The sequence below is a fragment of the Monodelphis domestica genome, chromosome 7 (assembly GCF_027887165.1).
Source record: "Monodelphis domestica isolate mMonDom1 chromosome 7, mMonDom1.pri, whole genome shotgun sequence".
Taxonomy (NCBI): Eukaryota; Metazoa; Chordata; class Mammalia; order Didelphimorphia; family Didelphidae; genus Monodelphis; species Monodelphis domestica.
Window position 1 is genome coordinate 31,251,003 of NC_077233.1, and position 23,839 is coordinate 31,274,841.

The following is a 23,839-nucleotide window of genomic DNA, read 5'->3' on the forward strand; positions in this document are numbered from 1 at the left end:
TGGCCAATCCATTGGTGTTAGATTTCTCTATAGTTAGCTAAGTTGGTCTTTGACCAAAAGACAAATCTGATGCCATGACAACCTCACACTCTTTCCAGCTTAGATGACCCTTACAGAATTTGTGCTCTGCTATGAAGCCTCCAAGAACCAGGATTCACCCCTATGCCTCTATGAAGCACAAGACCTACATGATTGTGGGAGGGGAGAAATAAACAAGCTAGAAGTCATTTCTAGTTATGATAAGAATAAAGAAATCAAAGAAATGTTTGTGTTTTCATCACTGTGGCTACGTGAAGATGGAAATTTTAAAAGAGAAAGGATATGGGGAGTGAATATCTGGATTCGAAGTTGAGGTTGGAGAAGGGATTCTGAATCAGAAACCAAGGATTAGGTTTCAATAAATTTCTATGATTTCATTATTCATTCATTCATTCTTTATTTATTTTGCACTTAACATGAAGTATCTATTCTTTAGAAGGGTTAAAAAGATTATCACAATGTGATCCCAAACCAGCTCTGAAATCTTCTCTTATATACTATACATCCCTTTCCACATTCTATATGCCATACAGCATGGCCTTCTAGCTCTTTCTAGCAAAGGATACTCCATCTCTCATCCCCATACTTTGCACTGACTGTCCTCTTCGCCTGAATCTTATTAAATCTCTGCACACTGTCCACATGAAGCCCTTCAGCCAATGCCCCACAGTTGGATACATTATGAGACATCACACAGTGATAGTCCCAAAGCCTAGACCTGGGTTCACATTGTATCCCCAGTTTTTATTCTTCAGTCATTTCTCACTCGTGCCCAACTCTACATGGCCCCAAATGGGGTTATTTTGGCAAATATACTGGAGCGGTTTGCCGTTTCCTTCTCCAGCTCTCTCTGTCACATTTTGGCCACATGAACGTGGACAAGTCCTTTAAGCCTTAATCCTTCCGTGCTCTGGGCTCCAGGCAAACTCTAATATTACAGATTGCAGAAAAGGTAGTATCTGCATTGGCCGAGTTTCCTCCTCCTGAAATCTCCTTTATTCATAAATTTATGTCTAGCCTGTAGACTCCAATTGTTGGCAGGGGTAACTAACTTAAGGGCTATGCCTATTTTTATTATTAGTTGAACAACTATAGTTCATTACAGTTGCTTTTCTTTATATTCCTGTATACCATCTATTTTGAAACATCACTTTGAGGAGGCTATATGCTGAACCAGACTGCCCAAAGAAGAGGTTCATGACAAAATGTCAAGAGCCCCTAACATAAAAGCATAAAAGAGGAAGGTCAATGGCTCTATAGAAAGAGCATGAGGTGTGGAGACAGAAAGACCTGAGATACACACTAACTGTGTGACTCTGGACAAGTCACTTAACCTCTACCTTAATCCACTGGAGAAGGAAATGGCAAACCACTACAGTGTCTTTGCCAAGAAAATCCTATGGACAGCACTGGCATAATATGGTCCATTGGGTCACGAAGTGTCAGTAATGCCAGAAAAACTGAACAACAACTTTTGTAGAGGCTCGGAGATGGTAGAGGAAATATGTCTCAGATGCATTAAGTAGGGCAGTCTGAGTGGAATGTACAGGGCTAAAAGGGAAACAATATGCTATAAAGTCTGAAAAGGCAGGCTGAAGACAGACATGGAATTGATTTAAATGCTAGAACAGTATGTATTCTAGGAGTAACAGAATAGTTTTCAATCTGTTAAAAAAAAACTGAGTAACTGAGAAATTCTTAACTTGCCCTGGTGGAAATGGGATCCTTCAGAAGGTAAAAGAATCAATTAGCAAATTGGTTTTTCAGCAAAGCATTTCACAAAATCTCCAATGTTGTCCTTGTGGACAGAGTGGAGATAGGGGCTGGGCAGTAGCAGCTAAATGAATTTAGAACTAGTTAAGGGAGTTATTGGACTCAATAATCATTGATGGTTGGGTGACAGCTTGGAAGAAGGTCTCTAGTCAATTGCCCTTCAATCTTTCCTTGGCCTTCCAACGTTCAACATTTTTAACAATGAACAAAGTCATAATTTTATGCTTATTATAGAATCATAAGTTTAAAGCTTTTGATCCTAGAAATACCCCAAGAAACCTTATGGGTCATCTAGTCCAACCCCTTCATTTTATAGATGAGGGAATGGCCCCAGAAAGGTTAAGTGGATTACCTAGGGTCAAACAGTTAAAAACTAACAGAGGTGGGAAGAAAACCTAGATCTTCCCAACTCTAAATTCTCCATTTCTTCCATGCCATCATATTGTTTCTTTGACTCCATTTTCATTTAAGGTAGATATTAACAACCTTGAATGAATCCAGTGGAAGAGGGTTAGTATGGTATGGAGAATGGAAGTTAGACCATATGAAGATTTTATTTTTGGAGGAAACTAGGTTATTTAGCCTAGATAAGAGAAGAGAGGACTTGAAAGCTCCCTGATTGAGACAATTTGAAAGTATGTCACATGAACAAAGGATTACATGGGTTTTGCTTGGCCTCAGAGAGTATAACTGAGATGAATTTGCAATGAGAAATATTTAAGGAGTACTTTCTCAATGCTATTCTGCAATCTAATGGAAATTCAAGTGGAAATTGGATGATCACTTTTCAGAGATGTTTTTAAAAAGATTCTGCTCTGATCTGTGCCTGATGCGATAACCTCTGAGTTCTCTATTTATCCTGAAATTCTGCTGCCTTTAGCAGCAGATTTTCCATCTATCCTTCACTTGGCATCTATATCTATTGGGTGCCTTATATAAGGCAAGTACTCAAAGTTCTGCATTGAATAGATGGAGATATATGCTCATTTTTCCTCATGATCTCCAACTCTGGCTCTAAGAAGAATAATCGGATCCCCAGTACCATTTTGTCAATTCATCACTTTATTGCTTCAGTCATTACTTTATCCATCTTTCCTGCCCAAATACTCCTATCAAAATGAAAACTGTTGGGGGCAGCTATATTGCACAGTGGACAGAGAGCCAGGCCTGGAGACGGGAGGTCATAGGTTCAAAATGTATTAATTAGAATCTTGAACCCTTGGATTATGTTTCCTATAATCCCTTTCCCTTTCTGTTTATGTTATGGATTTTAAGCTGTAGGCAATGCCTCCCTTGCTCTCTTTTCCACATGGAAAGCTGGTGAACTTTCGAGGTTTCTCTAGCTTTTTACTTTCCCTTTGCTTCAAGTTAAATATTAATAAATATTATTAAATATAATACTTGGAGTATTGAATATTAACTTTTAAAATTTACAAAATCTAACCTCAGACACTTCCTAACTGTGTCACTCTGGGTAAGTCACTTAACCCCCATTGCCTAGCCCTTACCTCTATTCTACCTTGGGCACAATACTTAGTATTGATTCTAAGATGAAAGGTAAGGGCTTAAAAAATTAATCTACTTGAGGTCAGTGATTGTTTTTTTCTATTTGAATCCCCAGGGCATAGCACAGTACATGACCCAAAAATTATAAGCATGTAATAAGCATCCTTTTAAAAATTCATTCATTCATTCATTCATTCATTCATTCATTGCCATTCTCATCTTCTCACATCATAGCATGTAAGCCTCTTGCAAGCACAGACCTTGGATTTAGATAAATATTAATTGATTGATGGATTTTTCAGACTTCTGGGAAGAGAGTTATTAAATGTGGCATGGGGGCATCCCTAATCTGTAGAAGTTCCATCCATTGGGAAGCCTGACCTAATAAGAATTTGCTCAGCTTTCTAAGATAAGTTAGCCCAGTCCCAAACAGCTATTGATTGAGTGATCTGTGGGATGAGATTGGCAGGAAAGACCATTACCACAAGCAATTAATTTTGGACATCCCTAGCAGAAAGAATTCTTAACTGTTTTTGATGGGGCAGTGTTGGGGTGGGGGAGAGAGTGAGGAGACAAAGTCTGAAATATTCTTTTTCATCCCTTCAAGTACAGCTCAAGGGTTGATTAGCAACAGAGTCCTTTTCACCTGACAACTACTTCACAATTTAGTCCCTAGCAATGCTGGACCAGGTTTATAGAGGCTGTCAGCCTGACTGTCAACTCTATATAAACAGAGAAGACCAAAGGATTAGAATTTTTCTGGGTCCCAAAGAATGCTCAGACATCTGGAGAGCAGGACAGGGATGTAAATGGGGAAGCTAAATGGGCTAGACTGGATCTTTTTTTCATAGTCCAACCTAAAGATACCTGGCACGGGAATTCAAAGCACTTTGGTTTATAGGAGGAAATAGATTGAAAGTGATTTCTGAGAAAGTTTTGGAAATTCATTATAGTAATACGGAGCCCACTAAAGTAGAATGTTCAAAATGTGCATTTATTATCCATGTCAGAAATAGTGTTGTAAAATGAATGGAAAACTGGGCTGGAATTCAGAAATCAATCAAAGAAGGGGACATTGGGTAAGTGTTTGCTCTTCTGCAGATAGATACAAGGATATGATCACCACAGTCTCCCTTCAAAGATTCTACTATACCCTGGGAAGCAAAGCATACACATAGATGTAAATGTAACATTTGTTGCCGTTTGGTCATTTCAATCTTACCTAATTCTATGTGAACCTATTGGGGATTTTCTTGGCAAAGATAGTGGAGTGATTGGCCGTTTCCTTCTCTAATTCATTTCAGAGATGAGTAAACAAGTGAAGCATCTGAAGCTGAATTTGAATTCAGATTTTCCTGATTCCAGGACCAGCACTCTATCCACTGCAGCGCCTAGCTGCCCAAATACAATATGTACAGAAAGAAATGAAATGTAGTTTTAAGGGGTTGCTATGAGCTGGGGTGTTCAGGAAAGATCCCATTAGGCACTTAACTTGATCTTTGAGGGGAGAGAGGGATTTCAAGAGGAGATAAGCAGGGAAAGCAATCAAACTAAGAAATATTTGGTTTTTTTTTACTTTATTTATTAATTAATTGATTTAGAATATTTTATATAGTTACATGAATCATGTACTTTCTCTACCCTCCTCTCTCCCCCCCTCCCGTAGCCAATGAGCAATTCCACTTCATTTCACATGCCATTGATTAAGCCCTATTTCCATATTATTAGTATTTGCACTAGGGTGATCATTTAGACTCTAAATGATTCTCAGCCATTGAGTGGTTCTCAACCTTTCTAATGCCGTGACCCCGCAATACAGTTCCTCATGTTGCAGTGACCCCAAACCAAAAAATTATTTTGGTTGTTACTTCAAAACTGTAATTTTGCTACAGTTATGATTCAGAATATAAATACTTGATATGCATTATGTATTCTCATTGCTACAAATAGGGAGGTTGAGAACCATTGATTTAGAATTTACATCCTCAATCAATCTCCATCGAACCATATGATAAAAGAATTGTTTTTCTTAGGTGTTTCTACTCCCACAGTTCTTTCTCTGGATATAGATAACATTTTTTTCTTGTAAGTCCTTCAGAATTGTCCTGAATCATTGCATTGCTGCTAGTAGAGAAGTCTATTATATTTGATTATGCCACAATGTATCCATCTCTGTGTAAGATGTTCTCCTGGTTCTGCTCCTCTCACTCTGCATCACTTCCTGGAGGTCGTTCCAGTCTCCATGGAATCCCTCCATTTTATTATTCCTTTGAGCACAATAGTATTCCATCACCATCATATACCACAATTTGTTCAGCCATTCTCCAATTGAAGGGCATCCCCTCATTTTCCAAAGTTTTGCCAACACAAAGAGTGCAGCTATGAATATTCTTGTACAAGTCTTTATCCTCATTATCTCTTTGGAGTATAATCCAGAAGTCATATGACTGGATCAAAGGGCAGGCAATATACCTAAGGAATATTTGGCAAATACTATCTCTATGCCCTTAGAGGGAGCTGACGCTACAGCACACAAAGCACTGTGCCTGGAGTCAGGGAGACCTGAGTTCCAATTTGTCCTCAGGTACTTATTAGCTTAATGACCCTGGGAAAGTCACTTAGCCTCTCTTTGAATCAATTTCCTCAACTACAAAACGTGAATAATCAGAGCACCTATATACAGGATTGTTGTCAGGAAAAAATGACACAATCTTAGAGGGCTCATCACTTTTTAGGCACCACATAAATGTTTCTACCTTTCCCTTCCCTGCACAGGTCACCTATATTTCACATAGCAAAGGCAACTTTTTAGGATTTATCTACAAAATCATAGTCCAGTTGCTATATCAATTGGCAGGATATTTCCCACACTAGGAGTTTTGCCTCATAAATGAAATGATAGTTCCTCCCTGGATTCTGATATTAGGAATTTCGCCCTATGTCTCAGCAAACAAAATCCAAAGAAGGGCATTTGAGAAGTTATTCGCTTTCATCATTGTTTGCCTAAGGTTCTGAAATAAAACTCTCTTGCTTATGTTAATATTTCATAGAGGTTAGAGTCATAATTAATGAAGGCTACTTCTTGTAAGGGGAAGTGAATGGCATTGGCCAATTGCAAAGAAGCTCCAATTAAATCCTTGTTTTCCAGAAGTGACTTTGGAGGACACTTGTCTCTGACTCACCTGAACTCTGGGTTACAATGATAAGGCAGGCAGAAGGCGTGATAAGACAGTGTAATTGATCAGAGGATATCAAATTAATTCTGTTGGGAAAGAATTCAAAGCCCTAGTCTACTTGGTACAATAAAGGGGGACAAGGTCTGACAATTGAAATGAGGCCCTAGTGCTGGTAGACACAAGACCACATTGGGAAAAAGGGATAATGAACCTGGTAATGACCTGCTTGGTTTAAAAAGAGGAGATAAAACTCATTCCAAAGACTCTTCATTCTGCCAAAAGGGAAGCACTATATCAGAGAAGTACTAGTTGGACAGAAGAAGAATATTCACTCCTCTGTGGGTGCTCACTGGCTCTAGCCCTTAGATTAAAATGAAAAGCTCTCATGGGGGAGGTGTGAATGAGTAGAGAAGCAAGAGCAAAATGGCTCTGTTCTCAGAGTGGCTGAATATACATTATTCTCTTTGATTGAATTAAGTTTAAAAATGCATTCATTGCCAATCCATTGTGTCCAATTCGGAGAAAAGTCATGCACTAACATTTGTTGGCTTACTGCTGATTACAAAGAGTCTTCAAATCTAGATAGGACAAAACTTGGCTGGGAATTTAGTCTAAATCAAATTGTTGGATGCTTATGTTTTGTGTTTAGATAGATTAAGGGAGCTTCGTGGATTGTGGCATCCAATTGAAATTCTCTCATTATCACCTCTTCCAGATCATTTGCCTTATATCCATTACTCTAATGTCAACTCTTATCCACAGATGCTATAGTTCTTGAGGGAGAAACCTATATTCTCTACTGACTTCTCTGGTTATTTGGGAATAATAACAGAGACTTCGGTCTGGAAGGGATCTCAGAAATCATCTAGACCAGAGACACTTCACTTGAGATCAATAGATCCTCCTGGAATTCCATGGATATATTTTAAAGGATCTATGAACTAAATCAGGAAAATATCTTTATTTCAAATTAATTTGTTTCTTTTATAATGTTGTGTGTGTTTTATTCAATTAAACACTTGATTCTGAGAATGGTTTGTTGTTCTCACAAGACTGCCAAAAGGGTTCATGACACATGCAAAAATAGTTAAGACTCTTTGACCTAGACCTACCCTTTCATTTTACAGAGAACTGAGGCCTTGAGGGAATAAACTATATATATTCAAAGCCACATATTCAGTAAAAGAAAGAGACAGGATATGAATCTAGAACTTTCATATGCTGAATCCTTTCTATACATCAAGATGTGTTGGTGTTGCTCTAACCTACCAGACTAGTAAAAATCAGGGTCTGAGGAATTGGGTTCTCACTTATTTATATAATTTGGTCTTTAGGTTGAGAGTTTGAAGGACTCAGTGATGAGAGCCTTGGTAGTCTTCTCTACTCTAGTCCCTTTTTCTCCAAACCGGTGTCTTGTGGGAAAATGTGCATATACTTTTCTGATTCTGCTACTCCATCTATAAGTCAGTGTTTCCAACTTCTATACCCTTTAGACTGAATGTTTTTTGAGAACAGGAATTGTCTTGATTTTCTCTGTATCCGTCTTTGTATTTTCTTTATATTAGGACATAGTAGGTATTTAATAAATGTTTATTAACTATTTATAGATTTTGAACTATAGGAGGCCTTAGGGAATTCAATTCCCATTGCTTCACAGATGAGGAAAAATCAGAGTCAAAGAAGACAAATGACTTTATCCAGGTCATATTGACTGAGCTGTGCTGAGTCCAGTTTCTCTGATTCTGAATCCTGTGTACTTCCCCCTATACCATGCTATTACTATTACATCATCATCACAAAATAGTAATAATCATAATAATAATGTAGAACCTTGAAAATGTTAGTCATTTATATATTCTATCTCATTTTATCATCATCACAATGATCTTGTGAAGTAGGTGACTTTTTATTGATGAGAACAATAAATCTCAAAGACTTACTATAGTCATCTTTCATGAAAGTTATTATTATTCAGATATATTTTTCTTATCTTCCATGTATATATTGTGAAGATTAAATTGTAATTCCCTGATTGCAACAATGAAGGTACTTAGCTCTCCCTTTATTGGAAAGATTGAATTGTAATCCCCAGTCTATTTTTAGATTTTAATCCCCAAAAGTGTTAACTCAGTATTTAAAGTAGATCTACCCATTTTAACTACAAAAAGGGGTAAACTAACTACTAAAGGTGTGAACTAACTACTAAAGGTGAGAACTAACTACACAATATGTGATATAACCGAAAAAGGTATAATCTAAACAAAAAAAGGTGTGAACTAAAGAGTGGGCAGTCCTAGAGAGGGCATCTGTTGTGATTGGTAGATGTAAAATTTGGGAGAAATGACACAAGAGAAAAAGATCCTTAAATAGAGGAAACAGAGACACGCAACAGAGAGATCAAAGAACTCTCACTCAGAGTTGGACTGGAGGATCAGTTTCTCAAGCTTAGAGTGAAAAAGTCACTCACAGGGGAGACTGGAAGACAGACACTTGAGGAGAAACTGGAAGACAGACACTAGGACTTGGCTGTGGAACTCAACCCTGGAGGAGCTCATACAGGAGACCTCAGACTTCTTTCTTTTTAGATGGTCACTTTAGTGAGTTAAAAGGCTTCCTTAGTTTTGCTGCCTTTCTGGAGGTGTGAATCTCCCCAAAAGGCCTATCATCTTGAGACTCTTTTTCCTGATTAGGGTCTTAGAATTTCTATCTGGCTCAGAGGAAGCCAGAGGTTTCTCTCTCTCTCCCTCTCTCTCTCTCTCATTCCTTAATATCTTCCCTCTATTGTAAATAAACTATCATAAATTCCATTCTATTTTAATAATTCATTTGAGATTTAGAAATTAAATCCCTAGAGACTACCAACTCATATATTCAAGTTCAAACCAAATAAAATTTAACAATATGAATACATGCACATGGAGATATTCCATTTATATCTCAAATAATTCATTCAATCAGCATTTATTAAGCAATTGCTATGTACTAGATACTCTGCTGGCTCTGGGATAATAAAAATGAAATAATGGTCTTTGTCCTAAAGGAGTTTACATTTTACTGTAGGGAAACAACTTGTCATAATAGCTAAAATCAAGAAACTACTAGTAGAGAGATTCTTTTCCTGAGACTCATTGTTCTCTGAAAACATTGAAACAGTAGTGAAATCCCAGCCTAGCTTTGAGCATTTCAGGCATTTGCTCCTATTGATAGGCAATGAAGACTATGATACACTGAGATCTCATTTAAGCAAACAAGGTTTTAGGCTGAAGAAGACATATAAACGTGTCCTTTTTTTAATCAAATAGCTAGTTGTCACTTCTGACAGTAGCAAAAGGTTATATACTATTTAATGAAGTAATAAAATAGTTCTCTAAATACTTTTTTCCTAATCTTTTATTCTTACCATTAGGTCATGTCTACTTTTCCAGCATTTAAATGAGCACTTATGCAGTTCCCTTCCCATAAAGGGAAAAATAAAAAAATATTAAGTATTCTTGCCTTTTCTTGACCAAGCTCCAAGGAGAAAAAATTAATGCCATCATGTCATACCATTAAGGTGTTTCCAAATATTGAATGCATCTATAAACTTACAACGATACTTTCAATGCCTGCCATGGTGACAAGTCATGGCCAATCACACTCTCCAACCCATTATGACAGTAATGACTGCTTCAAAAGTCTGCCCAAGTATTGTGCATTGCTCCTTAAGGCTTCTCCACCAAATTATAATTATATCCAGTTATTCCACAAATCCCTGGGCAAATATCTTTCCCTACTAAAAGGCAGGCTGGAATCAAAGTTGTTTTAAGGGTGAAGTTGACTCCCCAGAGAATTGTTCTCATATATAAAGCAATTCAAAAATCAAAAATATCTAAGCTACTTTGTCTTCTTCCTGATAATATTTCTGTTTCCAAGATTAAAAACTACTATAATCTTAAAGTATATGGTAAAGAAAAATAGAAACTTAACAAGAGGTAATATCACCATGGAAACAACTATAGGAAATCACTTTAACAAATAAGTTAACAAGAGGCTATATTTCAGTGGCATTCAGAAAAGTAATTTTTAAAAATGAAATGTGTGTTTTGTGTTTTTTTCTTATGTCTTCGGTTTAGTTCCAGAACTCCAATATTTTAAGATCCTTTGACTTGATCAGGAATTAGATGGGGATTTGCAAGGATATTATCACCAATGTTACAAATTAAAATCCCTCTACAGCCTGGTTAGATGGTCTTTGAAAGTTCCTGGGATGTGAAAGAACTCTTCTTTCTGAAGCCAGTCTGGCCAGGAGCCTCATCATAGGATTATTGGATAACCTAAGTGAAATAATAACTGTAGAAACAAAGAATTATTTTTCTAGAGATGAAAGAGACCTTGGAAATCATATCATACAGTCTTCTCATTTTATAGGCAAGGAAGCACCAGCCCAGCTGCTGGTTGAATTATCCAAGGTCATTAAATGACATAGTAAGAATTTAAATTCAAGTCCTTTGATTCTGAATTTGTCTTCCTTTTCATTCCACTATGCTAGTAAGAAGGAAATGGGAAGGTAATAAGCACTTATTAAATACTTACTATGTACCAGGCATTGTACTAAGTGCTTTACAAATACTATTTGTTCCTATAAAGTATTTTGCAAACCTTGAATCACTACATAAATGCCAGCTATCACTTTTATCGTAAGACAGATAAATATTACATATCCCTTCCCATTTCTTCTTTCTATATTTTAGAACTGAACATATTTATCAAAGAGCTTGAAACTGCATTGTTAGAGGTTTTAAGTATATTTCCTTTCATTTCATTATTATAAAATAGTCTGCTTTTAGTTTCAAAGTGTATGAATCAGCAATTGAGAATTTTGTTGTCATGTCTTCTCAGTGCTGCCTCCCACTATATTGGATAGCTTGGAATCTAACTTGGGTAACAGGATCAATAGTCTCTTTCTTCTTGAAGCACAGTGGAGCATCTTTAGTGAACTCTTTTTCCTAAATCAAATGCTACATGTATGCTAAGATGGGCTTAATAGTATATTTCTAAGTTTTGCTTTTTTGCTCTTGAAAACTCAGTTTCTGAATTCCATTAGAAACTCCTCTCTTCACCTCACAGGAAAAAAAAATGACTTATTCTTGTTGAGATGTTCATTTAAGCCATCCATTGGTAAAAAAAAAATAGCTTCAATTTAACTTGTCATCTCTCCACAGAGCTCTGACTTCTGCAGAAAGAGCAGAACACCAGTGAGTTATGCAGAAAGAGTCAGGAAATTATCCTCTCTGTCTACATCCAGCTAAACAATCTTTTTTATTACAAAAATTGAGTTTAGAGGGCATTACCCCATCTATCCCTTCTATCTCTTAGCTCATTTTCATGTTCTTTGTGTTTTTTGTTGACTTTGGTTCTTAAGGTGCCCTAATTATTCAGTTCCCAGATCTTTCTATAGTGTTTGTTCCCACAAAAGAAATTTATCCAATATGCTCATGACTAGGGTATGAACACATGTCTAGCTTAAAGGAACCATGCATTGATATAAATACATTGGATATATTTTGAACCATCAGTTTTGTTGTGGTTTAATAACTTACTCAAATTTGATTGAAAACCTTAAATTTGTTTGTTTGAATACCAAATTTAGATATTTAACTAGACATTTATTCTTCTTGATAAAACACAAGATTTCCTCATATTATTAAGCATACTTATGTACTCTTCATCTCTGTTTCTTAAGGTTGGAACTTTATTCTAAGGATTTAATCATTCTAAATTATGAGCTAACTTTTTCCCTAAAGTAAGTGAAATTTACTAGCATTAGTAAATAAATATTTAACTGTCTACTATGTGAGAGACACTGTACTAACAATGGAGAACAAAACAAAGAAAAAGGAAAAAGAAACTAATCCATGCTCTGAAGGAGCTCATAGTCTATTGGGGGAAGATAACAAGCAAAAAGCTATATGTAATATATATATATATATATATATATATATATACTTATAAATATTTACATGATGTTTATAACATAGGTATACTCTTTATAGATAATGTAAGCATATATTATTTTATTTTAACTATTTTCTCTATTATCTTACAATTTCCAGGGAGTCCCCTCTCTCCTCTCTGCAAAAGAGAAGGCATTATTTGACAAACAGAAATACATATATAAAACACTATATTTTGCTTATATCAGTTATTTCTCTAGAGTTGGATATAGCAAAGTTTTCCTTCACACAATATTTTGGTTGTTGTATATCTCTTTGTTCTGCTCATTGCACTCACCATAGTTTCATGTAGGCATTTCCATGTTTTGTTTTTGTTAGTATTTTTTTAATTAACCTTCCTATCATTCCTCATGGAGCAGTAGTATTCCATCATAATCATAGGCTATAACTTGTAAAGCCATTCCTCAAATGATGAGTATTCCCCCATATTTTAGTTCTTTGCCACCACAAAGAGAAGGGCTATGAATATTTTAGAACATACAGGTTCTTTTCTCCTTTCTCAGATCACTTAGGAAACAAATCTAGTAGTGATTTTGATGAGTCACAGGATATATACAGTTTTATAAATCTTTGGATGTAATTCCAGATCATTCTCTAAAATGGTTAGATCTGCTCATAATTCTACCAGTGGTGTATTAGTGCCCCGTCTTCACCAGAGGAGAAAAGCCAATTTAAATGAGAGCTATTACAAAGATAATCTTAACATCTGATTTGATATAGGAGGTAAGAGAGAGTAAAGAGTCACAGATGACACTGTGATCATAAGGGTGAGAGACTAGGAGGATGGTGGAACCTTTGATAGTAATAGAGAAACTGAGAAGAGGGAAGGGGTTTGGAGAAAGATAATGGAATCAGTTATGGACATGTTGAGATTATGATGCCCATAGAATATTTTGAATGAGATATCTCATTCATAGTGAGAGATGTGGAATTGGAGGTTAGGAATAAGGTTAGAACCAGACAAGTATATGGAGATGATAACTGAAACTCTAAGATGAGACCACCAAGTGAAATAGTATAGAGGGAGAAGAAGAGAAGACCCAGAACAGATCCCTGGGGGATGCCCAGTTTTATCAGGCATTATCTAGAAAGATAATCTAGCAAAGAAGATTAAGAAGGAGCAGTCAAACAGATAAGAGAAGAACTGGGAGAGAGCATGTCCTGACAAACTAGAAAGACAAGCATATACAGGAGAGGTATGTGGATGTGTGACAGACTAAAAGGATGAGACTTGAGAAAAGACCATTGGGTTCGGTAATTATAAAATGATCAGTAACTTTGGAAAGAGCCATTTTGGTGGAATGATGGGATTGGAAGCCACAGCCCAAGGAGTTTAGAAGAGATTAAGAGGAGAAATAGAGATACTTTTTATAGATGGCCTTCTCAAGAAGTTAAGCTCAAAAAGGGAGAAATGGACATGTTTTTTCAGTAAATGAGTTTCATGCATGGACTTAAAACTTTGTAGAGTATGAATGTTATGTGTTTACATGGAATTCATTGTGATTTCCTACTAACAAACATAATAATGACAATAGCTGAAATTTATGTAGCTCTTTAAGATTTGAAAGAAACATAATATTTCTTATTAATTGTATAAAAAATACACGTATTGTTATATAATCATTATTTACGACTCTATATCAACTTGAGGTTTAGTAATCCCTTTAAAATATTATTTCATTTGATCATTGCAACAGTCGAATGAAATAGGTGTTATCAGAAATCCCATTTTACAGATGTAGAAACAAGCAGAGGTTGAAGTGATTTGCCTTAAGTCACACAGCTAGCAAGTGTCTGAGGCAACATATGAACTCAGGTTTTCCTGTCTCAAATTAACCTTTAATCTCATATGAACCGCCTTTACTAAATCTCTGAAAGATTGTGAAACTTGCCCAGATCTCCCAAGGATAGATTTACATAATCTTTATACTGGCACAATTCTTTAAGAGCTGTCCATTTGGGGAAACTTTGCATCTTGTTTTGCTTGGCCCAGGTGTTAGCACTAGGAGCAACAGGTGGTTTGGGAGTGAGTGCATCTTCCCCATTGGAGGACTTCAAGCAAAAGCTAGATGACCATTTGTCCAGAGATGCATAAGAGATTCTTGTTCAGACATGGAGTGGGCTGGGTAGCATCTGTGAAAACTTTGAACTTATCTCCAATTTGGCTCTAAGTCTAGAGTTCTATCCATTATGGATCTTATCACTCCCCAAAAGTTTTTTTTTTGGGGGGGGGAGGAGATTCTTTGGGAGACGCAGTGGATGGAGCACTGGGCATGTAATCAAAGAGTCCTGAATTCAAATCCAGTCTCAAAAACTTAAGAGCTTTGACTCTAAGTCACTTAACCTCTATCTACCTTAGTTTCCTCAAATGTAAAGAAGGGTAACAATAGCACCTACATCCCAAGGCTATTGTGAAACTTAAATGAAATAATATTTGAATAGTTTCTAGAATAGCACATTGAAGAAATTTGATGCTTAATAAACACTTTGTTATCTCCCCTTCCCTTTTTTCCTCTTCTCATAGAAACAGCAATTTTCCATCATGGTAGCAAATACCTATAATCTTTAGATCTCAGGAGTTCTGAATCAGTGGGCTAAACAGATTAGGAGTCCATAGTAAGGCAAACATCAATACAGTGAGGCATCAGCGGTGGGGGTCCCCTAAATTACCTAGAAAGGATGTGGGCCAACCGAGCTCAGATATGGAGCAGGTCAGGGGCATCTAGGTGGCTCAGTGGATTGAGAGACAGACCCACAGATGGGAGGTCCTGGCCTCAGACACTTCCTAGCTGTGCAACTCTGGGCAAGTCACTTAACCCCCATTGCCTATCCCCTACCACTCTTCTGCCTTAGCACCCCATGAATAGCCCCTACACTCCCAGGGTGGTAAAGACAGGAAGATCTCTTTTTTTTTTTAAACCCTTACCTTCCGTCTTGGAGTCAATACTGTGTATTGGCTCCAAGGCAGAAGAGTGGTAAGGGCTAGGCAATGGGGGTCAAGTGACTTGCTCAGGGTCACACAGCTGGGAAGTGTCTGAGGCCAGATTTGAACCTAGGACCTCCCATCTCTAGGGCTAACTCTCAATCCACTGAGCTACCCAGCTGCCCCCAAGATCTCTCTTTATTTTTTTAAATAAAGAAAAAGAAATAATGGGATTCATGATTCCTAAATCACATCCCCAACCATGAAGTCATTTGACCCTTACACCAATTCTCAGAGTTAGGCACTGTAGATATGACTAGCTTGTTGTCACTAGTTTCATTCAAAGCTTAGTATGTTGCTTAGCACACAGTAGGCTTGTTTATTGATTGATGAAAGTCCCATCTTTGTCTTTATTTAGCACATAACACAGTGCCTAGTGTGTAATGTGTGCTTAATAAATACATACTTATTAATTGATTGATTGACTGATTGATTATGAAAATCCAGGGATGCAACCAAAACTACCTACCGACTAGCTTTCTTAATAGATATTTATGGGAAGCAATCTCCCGCCACCATCCCCCATGCCATTCTTTTCAAAAACGGGAGCCTTGGCACATACTGCAATGAAGCCAGAGACTCCCTCTGCCTGGCACATTCCTTAACCAGCCATGTAAGACTCAATCGAGCTTCCCCAATTCCATTTTTATTTTCACCCAAGGATGATCTTGTTACACTTCGAAACTCTTTTTAAAAAGAGCTTCATCAAATATCAGTTCTGAGCATATTGCCACTTAGATCTCCATTTCTGTTTAATGTCTCTCAGCCTTTATTAAAATGTTTTGATTCTTTCCCCCCTTTGTCTTATTCCTTGTTTGCTGCCGAGTCCGACTGAAGTCCCGTTCCTGCCAATTCTAAGGGGGGCATGGCAGGGCTGCTTTCAACATCAAGCTAATTTGAGAGGCCCTTTTATCTCCAAAAAGGCTAACAGGCAGTGAGGACAGAACATTAGTTAATTAAAGATGGTTTAGCATATTAGCAAGGCTTTCTGCATAGAGGAATCTTTTGAATCTTTGCAATATTGTTGCCAGCTTCCCTTGATGTTCCTGCTATGATTCTTGGTAAATTATGGAACCTGAGAAAATTGTTTTGATCTCTCTCACTAAAGGAGAAAACTTCTCCGTGGCCTAGGCACTGTGACTTCCATTAGGTCTCTTTGCTGCTCCTTGGGAAGTTTATAAGCATGCCCTTTGGATAGGCTAGAAAGGTAATTTCTTTCCCAAAATCAAAGATCTCCTGGTTTTGAAGGAACCTTTGAGGTCTTCCAATCTTGCTCTTTCATTTTACAGATAAGGACACTGAGGCCTGAGGAGACTAAGTGATTTATCCAATTTTAAATAAGAAGTAAGTGGCAGAATCAGGATGTTTAAAACTTCAGAACTAGTGCTTTTTCAATTGCAGTTCTGAAATGCTGTCCTGATAGAGATTCTGTTTATTGGTTTTTACATTCTCTTTTCTTCCAGTTCCACTGGTTTGGGGATTCTTGGCCCCCTCTCCATCCCTTCAGACACCATTTCTACCATTAACCACTCTTGGAAAAGGCAGCCAAGATATTCAGGGAATCAATCACAAGTCTCTTTTCTTGTTAACAGAAGGCCAGGAACGGAAGAATCCCTTGAAGGACCAGGCACATTTTTGCAGCAAGTGACATGCCTGGTCACTCTAGTGCTTAAAAATCGGAGCTTCGCGGATATCTTATTGCTAATTAAAGTGTTGGCCGCCTCTAACTGCCACCTGATTCTCAGAGGCTCCTCACAGCTATGGCTTGTCATCTCCAAGAGACACCCCAACAGGAGAATTGTGAATATTCAGGGGAAAATATTCATTCCACTGAATGCTGACGTCTTTCCTATCTACACTGACCCTTGCTCTATCAGATCGGGGTGACTCCAAGGGAACTATTTCCTTAAATTGGCTCAGCAGACACACTTTGTGAGAGAAAACATTTCTTTCATAGGAGAACAGGAAACATTAGCAATAAGGCGAAGATTAAAGTCACATGCTCCGCACCGTGCCAGATGGAGACAAAACTTAACTGTTGGTCATTTCTTCCCATTAAGCAATTAATGAATGACTGGGATGAGCAGAACTGCTATAAAGGGGTCCTTGTGGCCCATGAATCTTATTCCTTGACCTAGAAAATTGGAACTAGGAGACAAAAACTCTGGAATCAAAATTCCGATTCGACCTCTGAATATGAGATAGACAGAATTCCAAGTTCAGTGGTCCACCTTGGCAAGAGTCTAGATTGCATGAAAAAAGGTCATGTTATCTAGGTTGGGACAGATAGGCTGGAGTTACAATGTGCAAGGTCTCAAAATGCAAGCTGAGCAGTTTGCATTTCATCCTAGAAGTAAAAAGGAGCCACTGATCCTCTGAGTAAGGGAGACGATGACTGATCTGTGTTTTAGGAATACTAGTTCAGCAGTTGTGTGGAGGATGTTCTGGAAAGGAGAGAGATTAGAAAGGAGGAGGCCAATTAGAAGTCTACTATAATAGGGGATAGGCAGAGTTTGATAATTCCAAATAATATTTCTGAATAGGATTAGGAGTTGGATTTTGGTTACATGCACTCTTTTCCCCTTGCCTCTGCCTTTCCAACATATCCCACCGCCATATTTTCTGGACTGCATCCTCCCACCAGCCTCTATATCCTTCCCAAACTTTGTACTTTTACCAGTCTCCTAACCTTCTTCTCAATTAAATTTGACACCCTTTGTAACATTCATTCAGGATTTTGCTAATTAATCTGCTCATCTTAGATACCCTAAAGTGCTAGACCTTGTTAATAACATAATGGATTACCCTTCCCACTTCAACTATCATTCTTGAGCTACAATAATAAATTCAGTACAATATCTAAATATGCAGGGAAAAACTCTAATGGTTAAAGGAACAATGGTCTCCCTGGATTTAATTCTGACTGAATGGCTGGCATTATTTTGTTATTTAACTTTGAGAAAAGTATTTCCCTTCTCTGGGTCTCAGTTTTCTCATCTGTAAAATAAGAGGTCTAGACCCAGTTGTCCCTTCTACCTCCAAAAACATTTGATTCTATGCATTTTACACACCATGCAGACTAATGGAGAAAGATTTGGCTTGTGAAACTCTTGCATCACCTCTAAATTCATTATCAGAGAGCTAGCCTCTATTATCTTCATCTAAGGTCAAACTCTAGTTTCAGTTACTAACAAATAAAGAAGAAAAATAGCTATGCAAAACCCCTGATGAATTTTTATTCATTAACTCTTTTTCCAGGACTATAGAATGGACAACTTTTAGCCTTAGGAGGGATAGAGCTTGTCAGTACAACCCAAGCAGACTCTGGGGGAGACAACTCTGCTGACTCATGTTTTTCCATATTACTATTAATGTCTGAGGGGTAACTGAAAACAGGCATTCTTCCCTTTCTTTGTGCCAACTTAATAGTTTTTGTTCAATTACCTCCAACTCATTGTGATCCTATTTGGGTTTTTCCTGGCACAGATATTAAAGCAGTTTGCCATTTTCTTCTCCAGCTCATTTTACAGATGAGAAAACTGAGGTAAATGGCATTAAATGACTTATCTAGGGTCATAGAGTTAGTATGAGTGTCAGAGACCATATTTGAACTCAAGAAGATGAATCTTCCTGAATCACACCTAACACCTATCCACTGTGCCACCTAGCTGCCCTAGTTTGGGTCAGATAATTCCAAAATGTGCCATTCACTTGATTTCATCTCAGATTGGTGAGAGTTTTGAAAGGTATATGAGCTTTCCTCTGGTCCTAAAGACAGCCTCAGAAAAGGGACAAATCATTTGTATACATATTTTTGGGAGACAGAAGGTTAATACAAAGGCTCTAGATCTCAGATTTCATTGCTATGGAGTTCTTCTGGTTTGGAAACCCCCTCTGATCAGCAGCCAATCTATAATTTAATGTAATCTTAAAGAATTGTTTCAAGAATTGAGAGATTAAGTGATTTACCTATGACCACCTGTCAGGAAGTATAAGAGCCAGGATTTCAACATAGAATTCATAGTCTCAAAGGCTTCCCCACGAAACACACACTAGGTCATATTGCTTCCTATAGTTATTAATACACTATTGACTTTTTTAGGGGGATACACTAATAATGTTGGTCACAGATAGTTGGTAAAGTGGATAGAACGTTAATGAGAATCAGGAAAACTCATTTCATGCTTTCAAATCTGGCCTCAGGCACTTACTAGATTATGATCCTGGGCAAGTCACTTAACCCCGTATGCCTCAGTTTCTCATCTATAAACTGAGCTGGAGAAAAAAAATGTCAAACCCTTCTAACATCTTTACCAAGAAAATTCTAAATAGGATCAGGAAGATTTGGAAATGATGGAACAACTAATAATGTCATTTTTTTCCTTCTCCCATGCCTTCCTCTCCAAATACTTTGAGAACCGATCCTTCAATACCACCACAATCTCAATTCTCTTGGTCCAAACCAACTAGAATCTTCATCTTCCCTCACATATCATGTCCATATCTTCTATAAGCATATCTGTGATACTAAGGTTAGAGAATAAATATTGCATCTCTACTCTTCTTGATGGTGAAAAAAAGTTTTATTATAAAAATATTTGATTTTTTCTATTTTTCTTCTCTTTGTTGTCATACAGTTTTAATCCTTAAATGTCCCCATGCACCTTTACTTAGTTGTGTCTCTTGCAGAACTTACTTTAAATCAGTTTTATCCTCCATTATTTCCTTTTGTTTTATGAATGTTAGCACTCATAATATCTTCCTGTTCCCATCTTTCTCTTTAAGATTTTAGAGACAAGCTTTTGTACAAACAAAACCAATATAACTAAAATCAGAAGAGAAACAACAAATTGGGAAAAAATCTTCATAGAAACCTCTGACAAAGGTTTAATTACTCATATTTATAATGAGCTAAATCAATTGTACAAAAAATCAAGCCATTCTCCAATTGATAAATGGGCAAGGGAAATGGATAGGCAGTTCTCAGATAAAGAAATCAAAACTATCAACAAGCACATGAAGAAGTGCTCTACATCTCTTATAATCAGAGAGATGCAAATCAAAACAACTCTGAGGTATCACCTCACACTTAGCAGATTGGCTAACATAACAGCAAAGGAAAGTAATGAATGCTGGAGGGGATGTGGCAAAGTAGGGACATTAATTCATTGCTGGTGGAGTTGTGAACTGATCCAACCATTCTGGAGGGCAATGTGGAACTATACGCAAAGGGCGATAAAAGAAAGTCTACTCTTTGATCCAGCCATAGCACTGCTGGGTCTGTACCCCAAAGAGATAATGGACACAAAGACTTGTCCAAAAATATTCATAGCTGCGCTCTTTGTGGTGGCCCAAAACTGGAAAACGAGGGGATGCCCATCAATTGGGGAATGGCTGAACAAACTGTGGTATATGTTGGTGATGGAGTACTATTGTGCTAAAAGGAATAATAAAGTGGAGAAGTTCCATGGAGACTGGAACAACCTCCAGGAAGTGATGCAGAGCGAGAGGAGCAGAACCAGGAGAACATTGTACACAGAGACTAATACACTGTGGTATAATCGAACGTAATGGACTTCTCCATTAGTGGCGGTGTAATGTCCCTGAACAACTTGCAGGGATCCAGGAGAAAAAAACACCATTCATAAGCAAAGGATAAACTATGGGAGTGGAAACACCGAGAAAAAGCAACTGCCTGAATACAGAGGTTGAGGGGACATGACAGAGGATAGACTCTAAATGAACACTCTAATGCAAATACTATCAACAAAGCAATGGGTTCAAATCAAGAAAACATCTAATGCCCGACTTACGCGTCGGCTATGGGGGATGAGGGGGAGGAAAAGAAAATGATCTATGTCTTTAACGAATAATGCTTGGAAATGATCAAATAAAATATATTTAAAAAAAAAAGATTTTAGAGACAAGCTTAAATACTAAACTTTTGACAAATAAGTGAAGGTTCTTTATTGCTTTTTTTATTTTTCTAATCTTATTTTGGCAAGTGATTTGTCACCTAAATATCTGTATGAAATTATTGTTTGTGTCTATTCCAATGGGTCTAAATGTGTATGTCATTTCTTCTATCTATGTCTCATTTCTTCAGTAGGAATACCTGTTTGAATAGGTCAGATTAGAAGTGAGAATCATATCTTTTTTCTCATTTTTAAAATTTCTGATAGCTTCCTACTAATTTATCTTTGTTCTAGTAAGTTGTTGGTATTGCTATGCATTGAAAGCTGAGTTAAGGGTGATTCCTTCATAAGTAATAGTGAGTCCAAGTTTGGAAAAAGGTACTAATTCCAACCTCACTTATAGGCTATTTTGGCATTAGCCTGTACTAAAAAAAGTATATTACAGAGGTGCATATTTTTAATCCTTATTAAAACTCACTTGTCTGCTCTCTGTTCTCTTTTCAGGTAGTTTAAAATAATTTAATGGCTACACTAGGGTACCATTCAATGTACTGAAATCTCCAATTTATTAAGCAGTAGCTAGCCTAATAGCCTGGATGAATTACCTTACTCCTGAAAGGTGAAGAGCTTCCTACATTTTCACTGGAAAAATTAAGTCTAGTGGCTAGCAATTTTATTAAAAGTGGTCTTTGAAGAATTTCAGGTCATCTTCAATTCTTTTATACTTGTCAATTTGTCAGTAGAGACCTTTGTGCCCCCCCAACCCCCATGTAGAGTAATTGCTACCATGTAGTAGGTGCTTAATAAATATTTGTTGTTTGATTTACTGTTTGAAATCAAGTCAACCTATCAAATTAGAATCATGGAAAAATTACAAAATAGGAAATTTTATTGAAAATTTTATAGTCACTTTATATGAAGATCTTTCTTTTTCCTTGTTATTAGGCCAGGCTCATGGTTTCTGCATAAATGCTTGTGAATGAATTTTGCATCTCTTTGATATGGAAGCAGTCTTTTCAGGAATACTCATTGGTAACAAGGATGATGGATCTGGAGTCCAAGAAGTGTTTAAAATCCTGGCTCTTCTTCTTACTGTTTGCATTACCTTGACCAAGTCAATTAATTTCTTTGGATATCAATTTCCTTATCTATAATACAATGGGAATAGCTAGATGGTGAAGTGGACAGAGCACTGAATCAGGAATCAGGAAGAATCATCTTCATGAGTTTAAAGTCAGCCTTAGACACTTACTAACTAAGTAACCCTGGACATTTCACTTAACTCCATTTGCCTCAATTTCCTCAGCTGTAAAATGAACTGGAGGAAGAATTGGCGAACCACTTCCACATCCTTACCAAGAAAAAACCCAAATAGGGTCAGAAAGAGTTGGACATGAATGAAATGACTAAACAACAAAGTAACACAAAGAAATTGGATTAGATGACCTCTAAGTTCCATTTAAGTTCCAAATCTATGATCTCAAGGAATTCTGTAGTGCTTTACAAAAGTTTTCAATTGTCTAATGTACCTAAAACATCTGATATCTTCATACTTTCACAGTGAAGACTCTGAAATTTTTTAATGCTAATTTACCCTCTTCTTGGTGACCTTCTGCTTATTATGTTTCAAAATGATTCTAATATGATATCACTACTAAAATCAAGTGACACATTTTGCCAAAAGAATCACTTTTTAAAGAATTTTAAGTTTAGTTTTCAATTTCTGTTGAGCCAAATTCACATCATTATCTACCATAAATATATCTGGCATTACCCGAAAGGCATAATAAAAAAAAAAACTTCCTTTAAAGACAAACCAAGAACAGGGTGAAGAATATATAGGGAGACTAACTTGTTCCTCCAACTTTCACATAGCTCGTAAGTGGTTTCATGCACTTAAAAACTATGTGACTGGACAAGTCACTTTAACTTGTTTGCTTCCGTTTCCTCGCCTTTAAAATGAGTTAGAGAAGAAAATGGCAAACCTCTTCAGGACCTTTGCCAAGAAACCCCCAAACAGGGTCAGAAAGCATGAAAGATGACGGAAACAACTGAACAAAAATCACTATTTTTTCTTTAAATTTCACCAAATTGTTCGAATCTTTCAGATTTACCTCCCTTTGGTATTTTTTCCCCCACCGAAAGATCACTGTCACAAATATACAAGATGTAAAAGTCATTCATTAGTAGTAAAAAAATGGTTGAAGGACAAAATTCATCTAAAATTATTGACAATTAACAATCACATTATAGTATCACAAATCGCTAAGAAAAAGAAACATTAAAGTTAGCACAACTGAGGTTTCACCTCACGACTATCAAATTGATGAGATGATAAAAGTGAAAGAGGGTCAGAGTAGCTTTGAAGAGACAGATACACTAGCTGACTTTTAGTGGAGTGTGAATCAGGACACTTTTTCTGGAAAATAATTTGAAATTAGGAACCCTAAATGA

At 37.0% G+C, this 23,839-nt stretch overlaps 1 protein-coding gene and 1 long non-coding RNA gene across 3 annotated transcripts in view; one reads left to right on the top strand and one right to left on the bottom strand.

The window, feature by feature from the left end:
* Window positions 1–23,839, top strand: part of TAFA1 (TAFA chemokine like family member 1) — a 551,542-nt gene that overhangs the window by 273,816 nt on the left and 253,887 nt on the right. The window lies entirely within an intron of this gene.
* LOC130455414 (uncharacterized) lies at window positions 10,510–21,272 on the bottom strand. Its single transcript, XR_008913369.1, has 2 exons — window positions 12,578–21,272; window positions 10,510–10,823 (listed from the first exon to the last, which is right to left on the bottom strand). It is a non-coding gene; the product is annotated as an uncharacterized LOC130455414 (long non-coding RNA).